We start from the raw sequence: 15,822 nt of genomic DNA on the forward strand, positions 1-15,822 counted from the left end.
TCAGATCCTGTTGCCCATAGCCTTAGAGGGATCACTACCGTATCCATGATCAACTATTCCCGTTTTTTAGCCTGGTACATCTCATAGGAGACTCAACATTACACTAGATGGATCACACACAGGCCTACACCTAGCCTATTTGATACTTTGCATAAATTACTACATCCTACCATATACATTTAGAAGGTCCTTAGGCAGCCTTGAGTGTTTAGGTATGTTGTTACACCACTCAGAATAATTAAGCACTTGGGATCATGACTCTCCTGTGTGGTGCCTAATATATGATTTTACTATATGTTGTCCATGTCCGTTGGCATTGAGTGATGTACATATGCAACCTTGTCTCACTCTTTGTAAATAGCACCCTTTGTCATTCATGTTTTAGTCATATGTATGTTAACATTGCCATGAGTATGTTCAATATAAGTGCTATTTAGTATTTATGTGTTTTATTTATGTTCTTTTTCCAGCCCTGACGAAGTTCATTCTCTTTAACGAATCGCGTTGGCTGATGTCTGTATTCTGTTTATTTGGATCTATTTAATAAAGATGACACCAACAAAGTAGCTGATCGTGCTTCATTATTGGATACCATTGTACCTTGGTAGGGCACCACTCCATTTCTTCACTAGTTTTGGTTCCCGGGCTGACGGGTTGCAGCCCTCAACGGCGGCTGTAGGAGCAGTTTGTGCACACCACCAAGTCTTTTGATATTGGATCAAACTTGGGGTTACTTTATTAAGGCTTTTGCGGCATTTGGAGTCCGCCGTTGGATCTTTGCCTTTATCATAATTAACGGATAGCAATACGAAATATTTCCCATAAAATGATTCATAATAAAATTGTTTTTTATTGTATAGATAATGTAAAAAGCTATACACTCACTTTATGAAGCAACAAAGGCTCTGAGAGAAATACTTGCATACGCATCTCCGCATCTGCGATGTAGAAACTTAGGGTAATGAATATTTTTGTCGATATTATCATTTCACAATATTTATCGTATCCCATGTCCTGAATAATCATGTGGGCTGTTACAGTGTGAATTTCACCAAATATATCAAAGCGGGTGAATCAATTTATACCCAGCAGAAGGCCAGCTAAATAACTTTTAAAGTAAGCAATATTATAGGTATTCAAGCATAAAAAAATTACATAGGTTTGGAAATGGGACTATCTAACTCCATCTTTTTTGCTCTATTTCTGCACTCTATTCTATACTATGCTAACTGTTTCACTTTGGATTTTCCTTTGATAGTTTCTTTGTTGAAGTGAAGGCACTAAATCACTTGTTGTATTTTTATTAAGAAAATGTGTTTCTCAGTGTATTTTCCAATTATTGTTTTTAGGTAATTCTGTGGCATTCCTGGCAAAGGCGCAAATCGTGCTGAAATGCACGTCGAAGATTTATTTTCTGCCATTCTTGGTTTTAATTTTTTTTATATATGTCATTTATGTATTGAGAAATTAAAATACTGTTGGCATAACTATTGTATTATGTAATGCCATCAATACAATGTTTTTTTAAACAGCAATTGTTTTTACTGAATTTAATTAATTGAGATTAAAATATTTACAATAAAACAGATATCTTTTTGGTCTTTAGACTGATTGTTTTATAATTATTAATTTTATGGTATGTTGTTATATTTTGATATATTGTGCATTGCCTAGGAATAATATTATCGACTGAAAAACAAAAAGCTCCAGTATGGATCCTTTAAATAACTATGGTAACTCCCCTGGGGTCATGGATTTAATGACCCAGGAGATTTAGGGCCCTATGTAGGTAAATAATCTTTACCGATTCTAAAATACCGAATTTTACCGATTCGGTATTTCAGAATCGGTGAATAGTATGCAGATAACAATTCGGTAAATTTTACCGAATCGGTAATATTCGGTGTTACCAATTCGGTAAATACCAAATCGGTGATTCCCATTCATTCATATGGGCCAGAAGGCCCATAGGAATGAATGGGAAGCCATTCACTATTACCGATTCGGTAAATACCGATTCGATAATAGGGGGAACATATTCAAGGGTGGCAGGGTGTCACATTGACACCCTGTTTCACCCTGAATCGTGCATGTGTGCACATGTGGCACACATACATGCCCTAAGGGCATGTATGTCTGCCACATCGCACTTTTCAAAAAGCACAAATTTGCTTTTTGAATGGTTTACGATATTTACCACCAACTTGTAGTTGGTGGTAAATAACGAATCCTCAGATCGCAAATGCACTCACTTGAGTGCCCCCTACATTGAGGATTCGGTAATTTACCGATTCCTTAAATTGCCGAATCGGTAAATTACCGAATCCTTATTTATACCCATCTACATTGGAAAAAGCTAAATACCGGTCGGTAACGGCAAATTTACCGATTTTCGGCCATTACCGACCGGTATTTGGCTACCTACATGTGGCCCTTACTGTTTTATTTTTTTTATGTTGCTGGAGGATGCTGTATTTTCTGCAACCCCTCACAACATTAGAAACAAATGTTTTGTACCCCCCTTGCCTCTGCTAAGGGCACCTCTAGGCTAAACTAAAATCAGTAAAAAGCCCTTGCAGTGCGTTGTGAGGGTATTGCTTGCTTGGAGCAGTGAACAATAAAAAAGCATCTCCTGTTGCTCATTTATTATTCTTATAATCTGTTTTTCTTTGTTATTTTTTGGGTGACCACATGGGACACCAACATCTTTCATGTTTGTTGGGGGCTGTAGGGTAGCCTCTGTGCCCCCGCGCCCCTGCCAGCTCCCTGCAATCGGCCCATTGGGCCATGCAGGAGCCAGCAACATCATTTTTCACTCAGAGTGGCCCACACACCCTCCTTATCCAATCATGGAATTGGAGCTGGCACACTTCCATACAGTGCTGTAAGTGTTTATTTCCTTGTCACTATCTCAAGTTCAACACATTTCAGCTATCTACATAGCCATATCACAATAACAAGCAACATTTTGAAAGTGCATTTAAACCAACAAAGTGAGTAAATATATTGGAAACACTCACAAATCTCTATGTTTGTATGGTTCCACATTCACACAATTCAGTCAGGACATACAATATCATGGTAGGACACCCCCATCATCTGCGCCCGTCCGCACTCGGGCCAGGCTCAGCGGAAGGACCCCTGGAAGTTGTGGGGCAGACAAGCCCTTTTCTCTCACTTATACCTCAAAGACTCTGTTAGAACTGAGGGCGGCGGACAGGAGTCGAGAGTGCACATGCCTTTCTTTTTACTCCCCACCCACCCCACGGTTGCAGGTTTGTCTTAATTGTCAAACTATTCTTCCTAAAATTCTGTATCTGCCTTCTGCTTATTTTAAGGATCAAGGATCCGGGTCGGGTGGGGACAATACCCAAGTAATCAAAGGTTGTTTGGTTAACGCAAGATCTCTAGTAAAGCACAGCCTAGAATGCGCAAGGCTTATTGAAGAATGGGACATAAAGTTAGCCTTTATTACGGAAGCATGGAAGGACGACTCCTCTGGTCCTGATATATTAAAGGCCACCCCACTAGAGCTCTTATGCTATACGCAAAATAGACCCCATAGGAAAGGGAGGGAGTGGCCGTGCTATATCACAATTCTATATGGGCATCATTTCAGTTGATTCCATCTGACATGTGAGGCACTATCCTTTAATCCCAAGCTTTCCAACCATCATACATTCTCTTATACAGACCACCGGGAGCTAGGAATACCTTTATAACTTCAATGGGTAACATTCTGGAAGAAGGCCTCTGCTCTGACTTATATACAATCATGGGAGACTTTAATTTCTATCTTGAGAGTCTAACTGACCCCGATACAGTGACTCTGATAGGTACAATGAATAGTGCAGACTTGAAGCAACTGGTATCAGGCCAAACACACATGGCAGGCCAAACCTGGGATGGTATTTTTTCTAATCATCCTGGCCTTCAGTTTACTGGCATCCTGACTCTTGTGTGATCATATCATGCTGCCACCCAATTCAAGCTGACATTTAGGACTCGACCCACAAGCGGGCCTTCCCCCCAAAGGCCAAATAATAACTAGAGCCTGGAAGAATATTGAGGCAATTGCTTTACAAGAGTTTCTCACCTCCACGGCCAACCAGTTGCCGGTGAGTGTGGAAGTAGCTGCCATGGTATATACAAATTAGCTCGAGAAGGCTTGCAATAAACTAGCCCCCAAAAAATCTTTCTTCCCTAAGAGACTTCAACCATCAGCCCCGTGGTATACTGAAGACTTGGAAAATCACAAACTCTCCTGCAAACGGCTAGAGCGATGTTGGTGAAAGGGCTATAAAAAACAGATAAAAAACTCAAAAATGGGGTTACTTAAGTATGAACAATTGCTCCTCCTAGCAAAATAAGAGTTCTATGTAGTTCGTATAGATCTAGCGAAAAAGTTGGCTAAAGAACTATTCAGAACTGTCTCCAGCCTGGCCACTCCACGCCCGGCCATAGTGGATTCAAGTCAAGAGCTGTGTGAGGAGATAGCCAAGTTCTTCTTGACTAAAGTTGGAACCATTTCCTCAGCCTTTTGTGGTCTAAATAGTGCTACGTTGGATCCGGATAGTGAAAAACTTAAGCCCTCAAAAGTTCCCACTGAGGTACTAGATACGTTTATGGCTGCTAAATCAGGATCACCCCATGACCCTTGCCCAGTAGCAGTGGCCAAATTGGCACCTGATCCCATTGCTCAATCACTGGTCTCCATTTTTGAGGGAATGTGTGAAATAGGGCACTTACCCACCTGTTGGAAATTGGCTTCTATCATGCCCCTGTAAAAAAAAAAACAGCCTGGACCCTAGAGACCCCAATAACTTCCGCCCGATCTCGCGTCTTCCACTCTCAGCCAAGTTGGGGGAAATCATTTTGAACACTCAACTTAGCTTGTTCCTGGCGGCAACTCATGCCCTGGACCCCTCCCAGTATGGTTTCAGAGGGGAACATAGCGCTGAGTCTGCCCTCATTAAGGCCACGGAAGAGATCAGAGAGGCCGTTGATAGAGGTGGGAGGGTGGCTCTGATCCTGCTGGATCTATATGCGGCCTTTGATACGGTCCATCATGGTATTTTGATGGACCGTTTAAAAGATTGTGGGATCCAATCCAAAGCCTGGGCTTTGCTAAATTCCTTTCTATCTGGCAGAGGACATTCTGTTGCGTTAGGTGGATATCAGTCTAAACCCTTTTCGCTGCCCTGTGGGGTCCCACAGGGGTCCACCCTTTGCCCCATTCTATTTAATGTTTATGTTTCATCCTTGGCCCCATTATTAGAGTATTTGGGTTTGGTCTTACTTCCTATGCGGATGATACCCAAATTGTGGTGTCTCTATGACCAGGGCAGGAAACGGGTATAGATCAACGTTTCCGAGCCTGTATGCAATCAGTTAGGAAATGGATGGCAGAGAACTGTCTGAAGCTTAATTCAGGCAAAACAGAAGTCCTACTGTTTGGAACAGACACTAATTTTTGGACTCCAAGTTGGTGGCCGGATTTGATGAGCTCTCTCCCACTGCCTTCAAAAAGGTGACGAATTTGGGGGTAATTGTGGATGAGAGACTCACCTTTGGGGATCAGGTTAATGCAGTAACATCATCAACTGCATATGTGCTCAGAACGGTTAGGAAAGTAATGTCATTCCTACCTCTAGGTAGTCACAAAAAAGTGGTCACAGCTCTGGTGCTGTCGAGGCTGGACTACTGCAACAGCCTGTATCTAAATATCCAACAAAAAGTTTGAATAAACTTCAGCTGCTGCAAAATGCAGCAGAGAGACTTCTGACCGGTACATCCAAATTCTCCTCCATCTCCAAGGAAATAAGGAAGCTGCACTGGCTCCAGTAAGGAGTCAAATGAGTTTCAAATTACTTTGCGTGGTCTTAAAAGCTCTGCACGGCAAAGGCCCAGACTACTTGAACCAGCTGTTCCAGTGGTACATTCCAAAAAGAGCAGCTGTTGCTCATCCAGGTTGCAACGTCTTTCATCCCTTCGTGGAAATTGCTCCTGGTGATGTCGGGTTCCTTGGTGAGGGAGAGGATGAGCTGGGTGATGTCGGCGTATGACACTATGTTGTGTACTTGCTTTCTGATGATGGTTGCATGGGGAGCCATGTAGACTTGGAAGAGTGTGGGGCTGAGGGAGGATCCTTAGGGTACACCTCATTTGATCTCTGTTGGTTCTGAGAGGAAGGGCGGGCGGGGAAGGGCTTTGTGTTCTGCCTGAGAGGAAAGATTGAATCCAGTCTAAGGCTGTTCCTTGGATGCCGGCGTTGTGGAACCCAGAGGTTAGTGTGCGGTGAGAGACAGTGTTGAAGGCAGCTGAAAGCTCCAGGATGATGAGGGCTGCTGTGTGGCCTTGGTTGAGAAGGGAGCGGATGTCATCGGTGGCGGCTATGAGGGTGGTCTTGGTGCTGTGGTTGCTGCGGAATCCGGATTGAGAGTTGTCTAAGATGTTGTTGTTTTCTATGAAGTATGCTAGCTGTGTGTTGATGGCTTTTTCGATTACTTTGGCGGCAAAAGGGAGCAGTGAGATGAGCCTAAAGTTCTTGAGATCCGTCGGGTCTGTGGATGGTGTCTTTAGAAGGGGGTTGACTTCGACACGTTTCCTGTCATCTGGGAATATGACAGTATCGAGGGAACAGTTAATAGTTAGGCGTAGTTTGGGTGCAATGATGGTGGCGGCCCTGTGGAAGATGTGCGATGGGAAGGGGTCAATAGGTGCTCCGGAGTGGCTGCTTTTCATTGTCTTTGCGATGTCTTCTGTGGTGAGAGCGGTCCAGGTGAGGAGGGTCTGTTGGATGGCGTCACTGGGGGTGGGTGTTGAGGTTGTCATAGAGCGTCTTGATCTTGAGGTGGAAGAAGGAGCTGAGTTTGTTGCAGAGGTCTTGGGAGGGAGGGACATCAGTTGTTTCGCTGTTGGGTCTGGCAAATTCTTATATGATGGCAAAGAGTTCCTTGGTGTTGTGGAAGTTGGAGAGGATTCCGCCTTGGATGAAGTTTCTCTTTGTTGATTTGATGAGTTGGTGATGTGCCGTGGTGGCTGCCTTGTAGGCGGAGCATGCTTCCGAGGTTTTGCTATTTTTCCATGTTTTCTACAGTTGTTGGCAAGAGCGCTTGGATTCTCGGAGATCCGTGGAGAAACAGGTGGCTTTCGTGTGTGCTGTCTCATGGTGTTCTTGAGGGGGGCAAGAGTGTTGACCCAGTTGGCAATCCATTTGTGGAGGTTGCTTGCTGCTGTTTTGGCATCTGTTGTAGTTGGGGGAGTAGTGCAGCTGAGAGTGGAGGTGAGGTGTTCTTTGGAGACTTTGCTCCAACTTCTGAACGGGGCGGACAGTGCCCTTGTGTAAAGTGGGTTTCGAGAAGGAATAATTAGATGCAGTGGTGGTCTGTCCAGAGCTGTTCCATTGTGTGGCTGAAGCAAATGTTGTTTATTCCATTAAAGAAGGGGTCGAGTGTGTATCCTGCTGTGTGAATGGGGGTGGAGACAAGTTATGTTATGTTATGTTAACTGCGATTTATATAGCGCCAAATCACCGACAGATCTCTTAGCGCTTGGAACCAGGGGAGAGGAAACAACTAGCTGAGTAGATGGTGGACAGCACGGATCATCAAGGAGTTAGCCTACGTTTGATGCTTCTTTAAACAGGAGAGTTTTGAGTAATTTCCGAAAGTGTAGCAAGTTGGATTCTTTACGGAGATACTCAGGTAGCTTATTCCAAAGCTGCGGGACCAGCACTGAAAAAGACCTCCCACCTTTAGAAGAGAGTTTGTACCGAGGACATGACAGCAGTTGTGCCTCAGAAGATCTTAGAGAGCGTCCCGGAGTATAAACCTCAAGGCGTTCTTTTATGTAAACAGGTGCAAGGCCGTGTATAGCTTTATGGGCTATGCATAGGCTCTTGAATTTCACTCTCTGTTTCATAGGGAGCCAGTGCAATTTGTGCAGTAGCGGCGTGGCATGGGCCCATCTAAGTAGCCTGAGGATCAATCTGGCTGCATCCTTTAGAACTACTTGCAATCTACTTGCCAGTGTCTGGGGGAGACCCAGGTAAAGGGCATTCCCGTAATCCAGTCTTGAAATTATGATCGCTGAAACAATTGTACGGAGTGTGGAAGTAGAAAGAAGGGGGACCAGTTTCCGGAGCTGTCTAATTAGTCCCGTGCATGTACCCACCACTGATAAGATTTGGTTGGCCATTGAGAGTTCATGATCGATATTTATGCCAAGACTTTTTACAGTTGAACATGGGCTGGGAGTAGGACCTAGGTCCTGGGGCCAGAACAGATCACTCCAGGGTGATTCCGTGGCAGGGATAACCAGGACCTCTGTTTTGTCCGGGTTGATTTTTAGTGAGTTGGCAGTCATCCAACTCACGGTAAAACTGAGGATGTTTTGAGCTTGAATCTGAGCAGATACTGTGTTGTCAATGCTGAGTAACAACTGGGTATCGTCCGCATAATTAAAGATTTGATAGCCCATATTTGCAAGAGTTGTTATTGATGGTTGCAAGTAAACATTAAAAAGAAGTGGGGACAGCGCAGATACCTGGGGGACTCCGCAATCAAGTGAACCTAGGTCGGATGTTACATCACCCAGTTGAATCATTTGTGACCTGCCTGAGAGAAAGGATTCAAGCCATTGGTGAGCTAGGTCTTGAATACCTAAGGTAGTAAGTCTGTCCTGTAGAAGAGTATGGCTGACAGTATCAAATGCCGCTGATAGATCTAATAATATCAGGGCACAGGGTCTCTTACTGTCAGCCATAGCTCTAAGCTCATTAAGAGTGTTTTCAGGACGTGCTGTTCTAGGATTTTGGCCAAGAAGGGTAACTGGGATATCGGCCTATAGTTTTTAAGGTTGGTTATATCTGCCCCTGGTTTTATAATATGGGCTTAACTCGCGCCTCTTTAAGGCTGGATGGCAAATAACCGGTATCTAGAGAGTTATTTAACAAGGAGATGATGTGTCCCTCTAGACCTGGGAGAGCCATTCAAAAGATTCTGGGGGGGCATGGATCTGATGGTGAGCCTGTCTTAATTCGGTACATGAGCTGTCTAAGGGAAGCTATATCCAGTTGTGGAAAATTGGACAGAGTGTGATCATAAGGGGAGGTTTGAGGACAAGGTGGTAAGGGATAACTGATAGGGGTGTTATTGATGTCTGAAAGAATAAACCTAACTTTTTCAAGAAAGAAAGATTGAAAGCTGTTACAGTCAATTGGAGCTTCTGCTGGTATACGGTCTGGTTTTTTTTCTCTGAGCTCTGTCAGAATTCTAAAAGTTTATTTCTGTTTATTTTCAGGATTATTAATTCTAGCTTCATAGTATTCAGCTTTGGTTGTCAAAATGCACTTTTTATATGAATTGAGTGATGACTTATATTTATATCGATCTGCGGGGTCATTGGTTTTACGCCACCGTCTTTCTGTATACCTAAGCTTTCTTTTAAATTCTCTCAGTGAGGAGTTAAACTATGGGGCCCATTTTGCTTCCTCTTTGATCTTGTGTTTCCGCACAGGTGCTAACTGGTCTATGACCGCGCGTAGATTTTTCGTGAGAGATTCGCATTCTTGATCTAAATTCCCTTCTTTGCTGGGGGGGGTGTAGGTAAGGAGAAGGTCTGTCAAGGTTACTGAATCAATTTTTTTCCATTGGCGTACCATTTTCCATATTTGGGGTGAGGGGGTCAAGTGGCCCTCTATCGGATTGCAGCAACTTATTAAGTAATGATCTGACCATAGACACGATCCCAGATGACGTTCTCTGAAGTTTTTCTGCCTTATAAAGATGCTTGTTGAAATTATCTAAATCTGTGTGAACAAGACATTTTAATATTTAACAATGAATGGCTCAGACAGTAAAGGGGTACTGCTATGGTCTCCTGTTTTACCTGTTACTAGGCCTACTTGCATATGGGCTGGTGAGAAGGATAGGTGATCCACAGCACTGATATGGAATGCTGGTAAGTATTTTTTCCTCCAAACTTATGGTGTCATGCTTCAACACCATAAATTTGGAGGAGCAAATACTTATTAAGGTATTGATCCATGAACCACACTATCTCGACTACTATATTTCGAGATTCAGTGACACAATTTGTCATGAATTATCTTTGTGAAGGACTTGGATGGATTTTTAGTAATTTACTACGCCTGTTATGGATGCATTTATACAACCATGATCTGGATGAAATTGTATTAATTCACTATGCAGAATATGGATGTACTTACATTAGGCCCTGACAAGGTTGGAACGAAATGCGTTGGATGGATTTTGTTGAAATTGATAAATGAAAATAAATAAGCATATTTGGAATCACACTTTTGACTTCTTGTTGGTGCACCCATCCACTTTATTACAATTATCAATCTGCTGGACAGTGGTAGCAAACAATGGTACCGGATGAGCAGTACACAGGATTATTTAATATTGTGAATTCTGATTGAGGTGGGTTTTTTTTTAGTTCGCTGTTGTTTCAATTGTTGTTTTCATAAAATCAATTGGTAACTTATTGATAACCAACTATTCAGCACTGTAAGGTATCTCAGGAATATCTATAATTGCAGGTATGATCATTTGGTGTATATAGCCAACTTGTCCATGCAAGAATGTTATAGAGGGAGCATGAAACTGCTGGATCATAAGAGACTATTACAACACCTGAGACCACAAAGACAACAGGTACCCTCTGGCAAGACACTTCTGGCAGGCACATCCGGTCTATAGCGATATACTAAGTTACAGTGTCAGAGGGTATACCTAATACAAGTTAAAGGGGAAAGAGAGAAAGAGAAAAAGCCTTGAGGAGGCTAGAGAGCTGATACATTCTGGAATTTGATACACAGGGACTCAATGGTCTGAATAAGGATGCTGAAATGTATGTCCATCTGTAACATTGTAATGTTATAAGAACTAGGAACGGTCACCTCACCTTGACTGTTTTTGGATATTAAATTCGAGCACTTCACATGTGTGTTTTGTGTTCAGTTGCACATGAAATTAGGGACACAATTTTGAACACAGTATGGAACAAGATATGAGAAATTTGGACCATAACTATTCATCAGTTATTTGTTGCCCACTAGGGCATAATGAATGATATCGGACATACAGACCATATTACAATATGCACAATCACTGTTGTACTCAATATACATTTTCCATAAAATATGTTGATTAGTAATGTTTTCCATTGATGAATTTATATGAAATTAGTGACTAGGAGGAAGCCTTTGTAGCAAAATATTTGATGCTTGAGTAAACAAATAATTTTGTTGATTCATATGATTTACATAATCATGCTGCATTCTTGAAAACAAATATGGTCTGTATGTCCGATATCATTCATTATGCCCTAGTGGGCAACAAATAACTGATGAATAGTTATGGTCCAAATTTCTCATATCTTGCTCCATACTGTGTTCAAAATTGTGTCCCCAATTTCACTCTTTGCACACTCTCCCGCAGCCCCGGTCCAACACGGCTTGTGCCGCTTGATCGGAGGGCTGGCATGGGAGTCTTCTCAGTAATCCCTACACTTCCGGCGGATGTCGGGGTCAGCGCTGCAGTCTCTGGGGGCCGCTAGATTACTTAGAGCCCAGGACAAGCGCACGCGCAGCGGGCAGGCCGGCGGTGCGCCGAAGGCGCGCCAAAGGCAAGCCCGTCTGCGCCCGTCCGCGCCCAAACGGGCCCAGGGGCTAAAACCCCCGCCCAATTCCCTATGAAATCCATCATCTACTCCCCAGCCGAACTCCACACACTGAGGAGTAAGGGTAACCTTGATTGTAACATTTTACAACCGGACTCCTTATGCTCGAAAGTCTGCAAATCTTGCAAATTTCTCTTAGGTCCTTCTCAAAGGTGCCGCCGCCTTCTCCCAGAAATTAAACCCGATTTAAAGTTCTCCTTTCTTAGCCTCAACTGCCGTTCACTAGGCAAACATAAAAGGGACATCTTCGACCTGCTAACAAATGAAGTACCCAACGCCCTGTTCCTTACGGAGACATGGCTACATGACAGTTCAGACCCTGACGTTGCGGAGGCTTTACCCTCCAATTACGCGATTGTCAGAGGAGACAGACCTAATAACAGGACAGGAGGAGGCATAGCAGTAGTTTTGAAAAACACATTTCAATGTAAGCTTGATCCTCTTAACTTATCTAATTGCGACGCAGCGCTATTCAAACTTTCGTTACATTCGCACTTTACTCTTTCAGGGCTATTAGTGTACAGACCACCGAGGCCCTCGAATGAGTGGGCCCTACAATTCCCCAACTTCATGACCCCACTACTCATAAATGCCCCAAATTTTTCTATTCTAGGGGACCTGAATTTGCATCTAGATGACCCCCTAAACTCGATAAGTAGTAATTTCATAGCTGACCTGGCTGCCATGAATATTCAGCTCTGCAATTCAGGACCCACGCACAAAGCTGGTCATCTTCTTGACCATATTTTTTCCAACCTTCCCCACATTCACTGCCCCCCTGCGCTTCCACTTCACTGGTCTGATCACTTCCTTGCTAATTTTAACATTACTTCCCCAGCAAGTACTCCTAATGCAAGGATTTCAGCGAGCATTTTAAAAAGAGACTGGAAAAATTTAGACATGAATAGTTTCAAGCTGACCTTGGACGCACTCCTTCCCCCAGATTTACCCACAACGGAGGATGTCGAAAGCGCTTCTGCTTGGACTGACGTCTGGCTCTCTGATGCCATTAACGCCAGTCTCCCCTTGTCTAAGAAAAAATACAACATGCATAAGACCCCAGCCCCGTGGTTCTATGAATCGCTGAAAGTAGCAAAATCCAAATGCAAAAGACTGGAACGCAGCTGGAGAAAGGATTATTCCCCAGAACGTGCAATCATCTCCAAAAAAGAAATAAAAAATTACCACAAGGCTTGTGCCACTGCTAGAGCCAACTATGGGCCATATGTAGGTAAATCAAGAATACCGAATCCTTAATACCGAATTTTACCGAATCGGTATTAAGAAATCGGTAAACGCGATGTAGATAAAAATTTGTTAAACATTACCTATTCGTCAAAATTCGGTATTAAGGGGCCGTCCCCGCGGCGGAATAGCTGCGGACAGAAAACAGGACCCACCAGCCATCCTAATGTGGCGGTGGGTCTCTGGTGGGTCCGCTGCGGTTTTTCCGCATCCTCTGGGCCAGCGGTGACTTCCGCCGGCCCGAAGGATGCGGAAAAACCGCAATCCTAATAGGCCCCTAAATACCGAATCTGAACGAATCGGTAAAAAAAAAAAACCTAAAGTCAAATACCGATTCGGTGTTACAGAATCCATTACCGAATCGGTAAATACCGATTCGGTAATTCAAAAATTCGTAATTTGTTGAATCAGCCAATCCTGTATCACCCATTTACCTCCCAAACAGGAAGTGGCCACACCCAGCCAGGTGCACAGGACCTGGAGCTCACTGTGAGGCAGGCAGGCAGGCAGGTGAGCTGAGGAGCCAGCAGCAACAGAGCCACACAGCTACTAGCAAGACAGAAAAACAACATAACAAGCATTGAAATGGCAAGCCAGGACAGGGAAAAGGAGGGAGGTGACAGGAAAAGAAAACTGAAGTTTAGTGACAAGGAGCTGGAGGTACTGATCCAGGATGTTAGCCAAGACCACCACAAGCTTTTTGGAGCCCAGTCCCACCAAGTTCCCGAGTCACAGAAGAGGCAAATCTGGAGTGGCATTCGGGACAAAATCAATGCCATAGGTGTGACCCAGCGCACCATAGAGGACATCAGGAAGAGGTGGTACGACCTCAGGAAGACAGCAAAACTAAGGATGGCAGAGAGACAGAGGCAGGCTGGCAAAACAGGTGGAGGTAAAAACCGAGCCCCAGCACCGACACCACTGGAACTGATGGTGGAGTCCACCATCCAGCTGGAGAGTGTGAGTGGCGTGGGAGACGCAGACAGCTCCACCAGAGCAGCAAGAAAACAAGGTAAGAAGCATGCCCAGCATGCTGTGCAACCCCCTCCCCAACCCCAATCCCCAATCCCCATAGTGGCATAGGGGCTCCCACTCCACTCCATGTCTTACTGATTACCTGCAATGCATTATGGGTGATGTAGTCAGAGGGAACTGATGTAGAGGACAGTCAGGCTAGCTAACACAAGTGCATGGTAAAGTAATTGGCTACGTCAGGACAATCACTGTGCTCTGTAGGCATGATGTTTAATGTAATTCCATTGCAGACAGAGCAGTGAGTATATCTACATTTGTGTCATTACAGGCGAGTCATCTAGCAGTGCAGCAGAGGGCAGCAGAGCTAAGTCAGCCAGGCCAGAGGGGAGGCAAAATGAAAATGACAGCATGCCTGCAGGGTCCACAAGCACGGCGCCATCACAGCCTGCAAATCCTCCACCACAGCCATCACCACAGCGCCAGGAAAGGCCGCAATCCCCTCTCACCCAGTCCCCACTGAGACGATCACCAACACCACCACCACCACAGTCAGGCAGGAGGCCACCCTCCAGCAGATGGAGGAGTCGGAGGAGGAGGGCACAGTGGGCGAACAAAGTCCTATACATGAGAGATCCAACAGGGAGAGGGCTGGTACTCCATCCGATGGCGCCCACATTCCATCTAGACGCCGCAGGGCAAGGCCGGACAGTCCAGAAGCATCCGAGCAGGGTGAAAGTGTGTTTGCTGGACTGGAAGGCAACATGCTGAAGGTCCAGCGCCTGCAATGGAGGGAGATGAAGTCAATGCACAGAGAGGTGGCACACATAAACAAGCATATGCACAGGATGGAGAAGGGCATCAGTGCTATGGGAGCGAACTTGTGTGCGGGAATGGAGAGAGTAGCTAACTCTGTGGACAACCTCTGCAGCCAGCTGGAGCAGGACCGTCTTGGCAGGCGCAGGGAGAGGCAGAGGCTCCAGGCCTATACCAAGTCCGTGAACCGGCTGGCCACTGCAACATCACTGATGTGTCGCAGGTCCATCGCCATGCAGGAGGAGATGGCGCATTGCAGCAGGGATGTGGCCAGGGGGATGGTGTCCATGACCTCAGCTTTAGAGCTCCTGCAAAATTCTAAGGCGGCCACAATGGAAGGGGGGGGGACAGTGAGGAGGCTACCAGCCGTGCTAGCATTACGCCCTCACCCACCGAGTACAGGAGGCGTAGTGAACGCCACGGGCCTGCACAGGAACTGTCCAACACACCAGACAGTGTCGATAGGGAACGTGCACGTGCAGCACGTGGACGCAGAAAGTAGAGACATATGGCTGTTGCCATACATTAGATGGGTGAAGTAACCCATGTCCAATTGGACATTGATCACAATACTGGAGGTATGCTTAATAAACACCTTAACATGTAACTGTTACTGGCTCTGTCTCGTTACTCACTCAGAAATAGTTTGTTGTAATCTCCGCCCGTCTCTGTCTCCCATCATGTTCAATTGCAACACCAGCTGCGCAGGGCTCTGGCTGAGGGCTGTCCTCGTCCTCGTCTTCTGAGTCTGTTAGTTCCACTGCTGTTCCTTTTTTTGTGGCCAGATTGTGTAGCATTGCACATGTAGCAATTATCTTGCAACATTTGATGGGGCTGTACAGACGTGCACCTCCAGTTTTGTGGAGGCAACGGAATCTGCTTTTGAGCAATCCAAATGTGCGCTCCACCACGTTACGTGTGCTCCTATGTGCCACATTGTATCTCTTCTCCCTTGGGTTGGTTGGGTTGAGATATGGTGTGAGTAGATAAGGCCGGAGGGCATATGCGCTGTCACCTATGTACAGATGAAAGTGGCATTAATTTGTGTGACCAACAGCTTGAGCCAGGGTGTACATCAGG

Source organism: Lissotriton helveticus, chromosome 9 (genome assembly GCF_964261635.1).
Source record: "Lissotriton helveticus chromosome 9, aLisHel1.1, whole genome shotgun sequence".
NCBI lineage: Eukaryota > Metazoa > Chordata > Amphibia > Caudata > Salamandridae > Lissotriton > Lissotriton helveticus.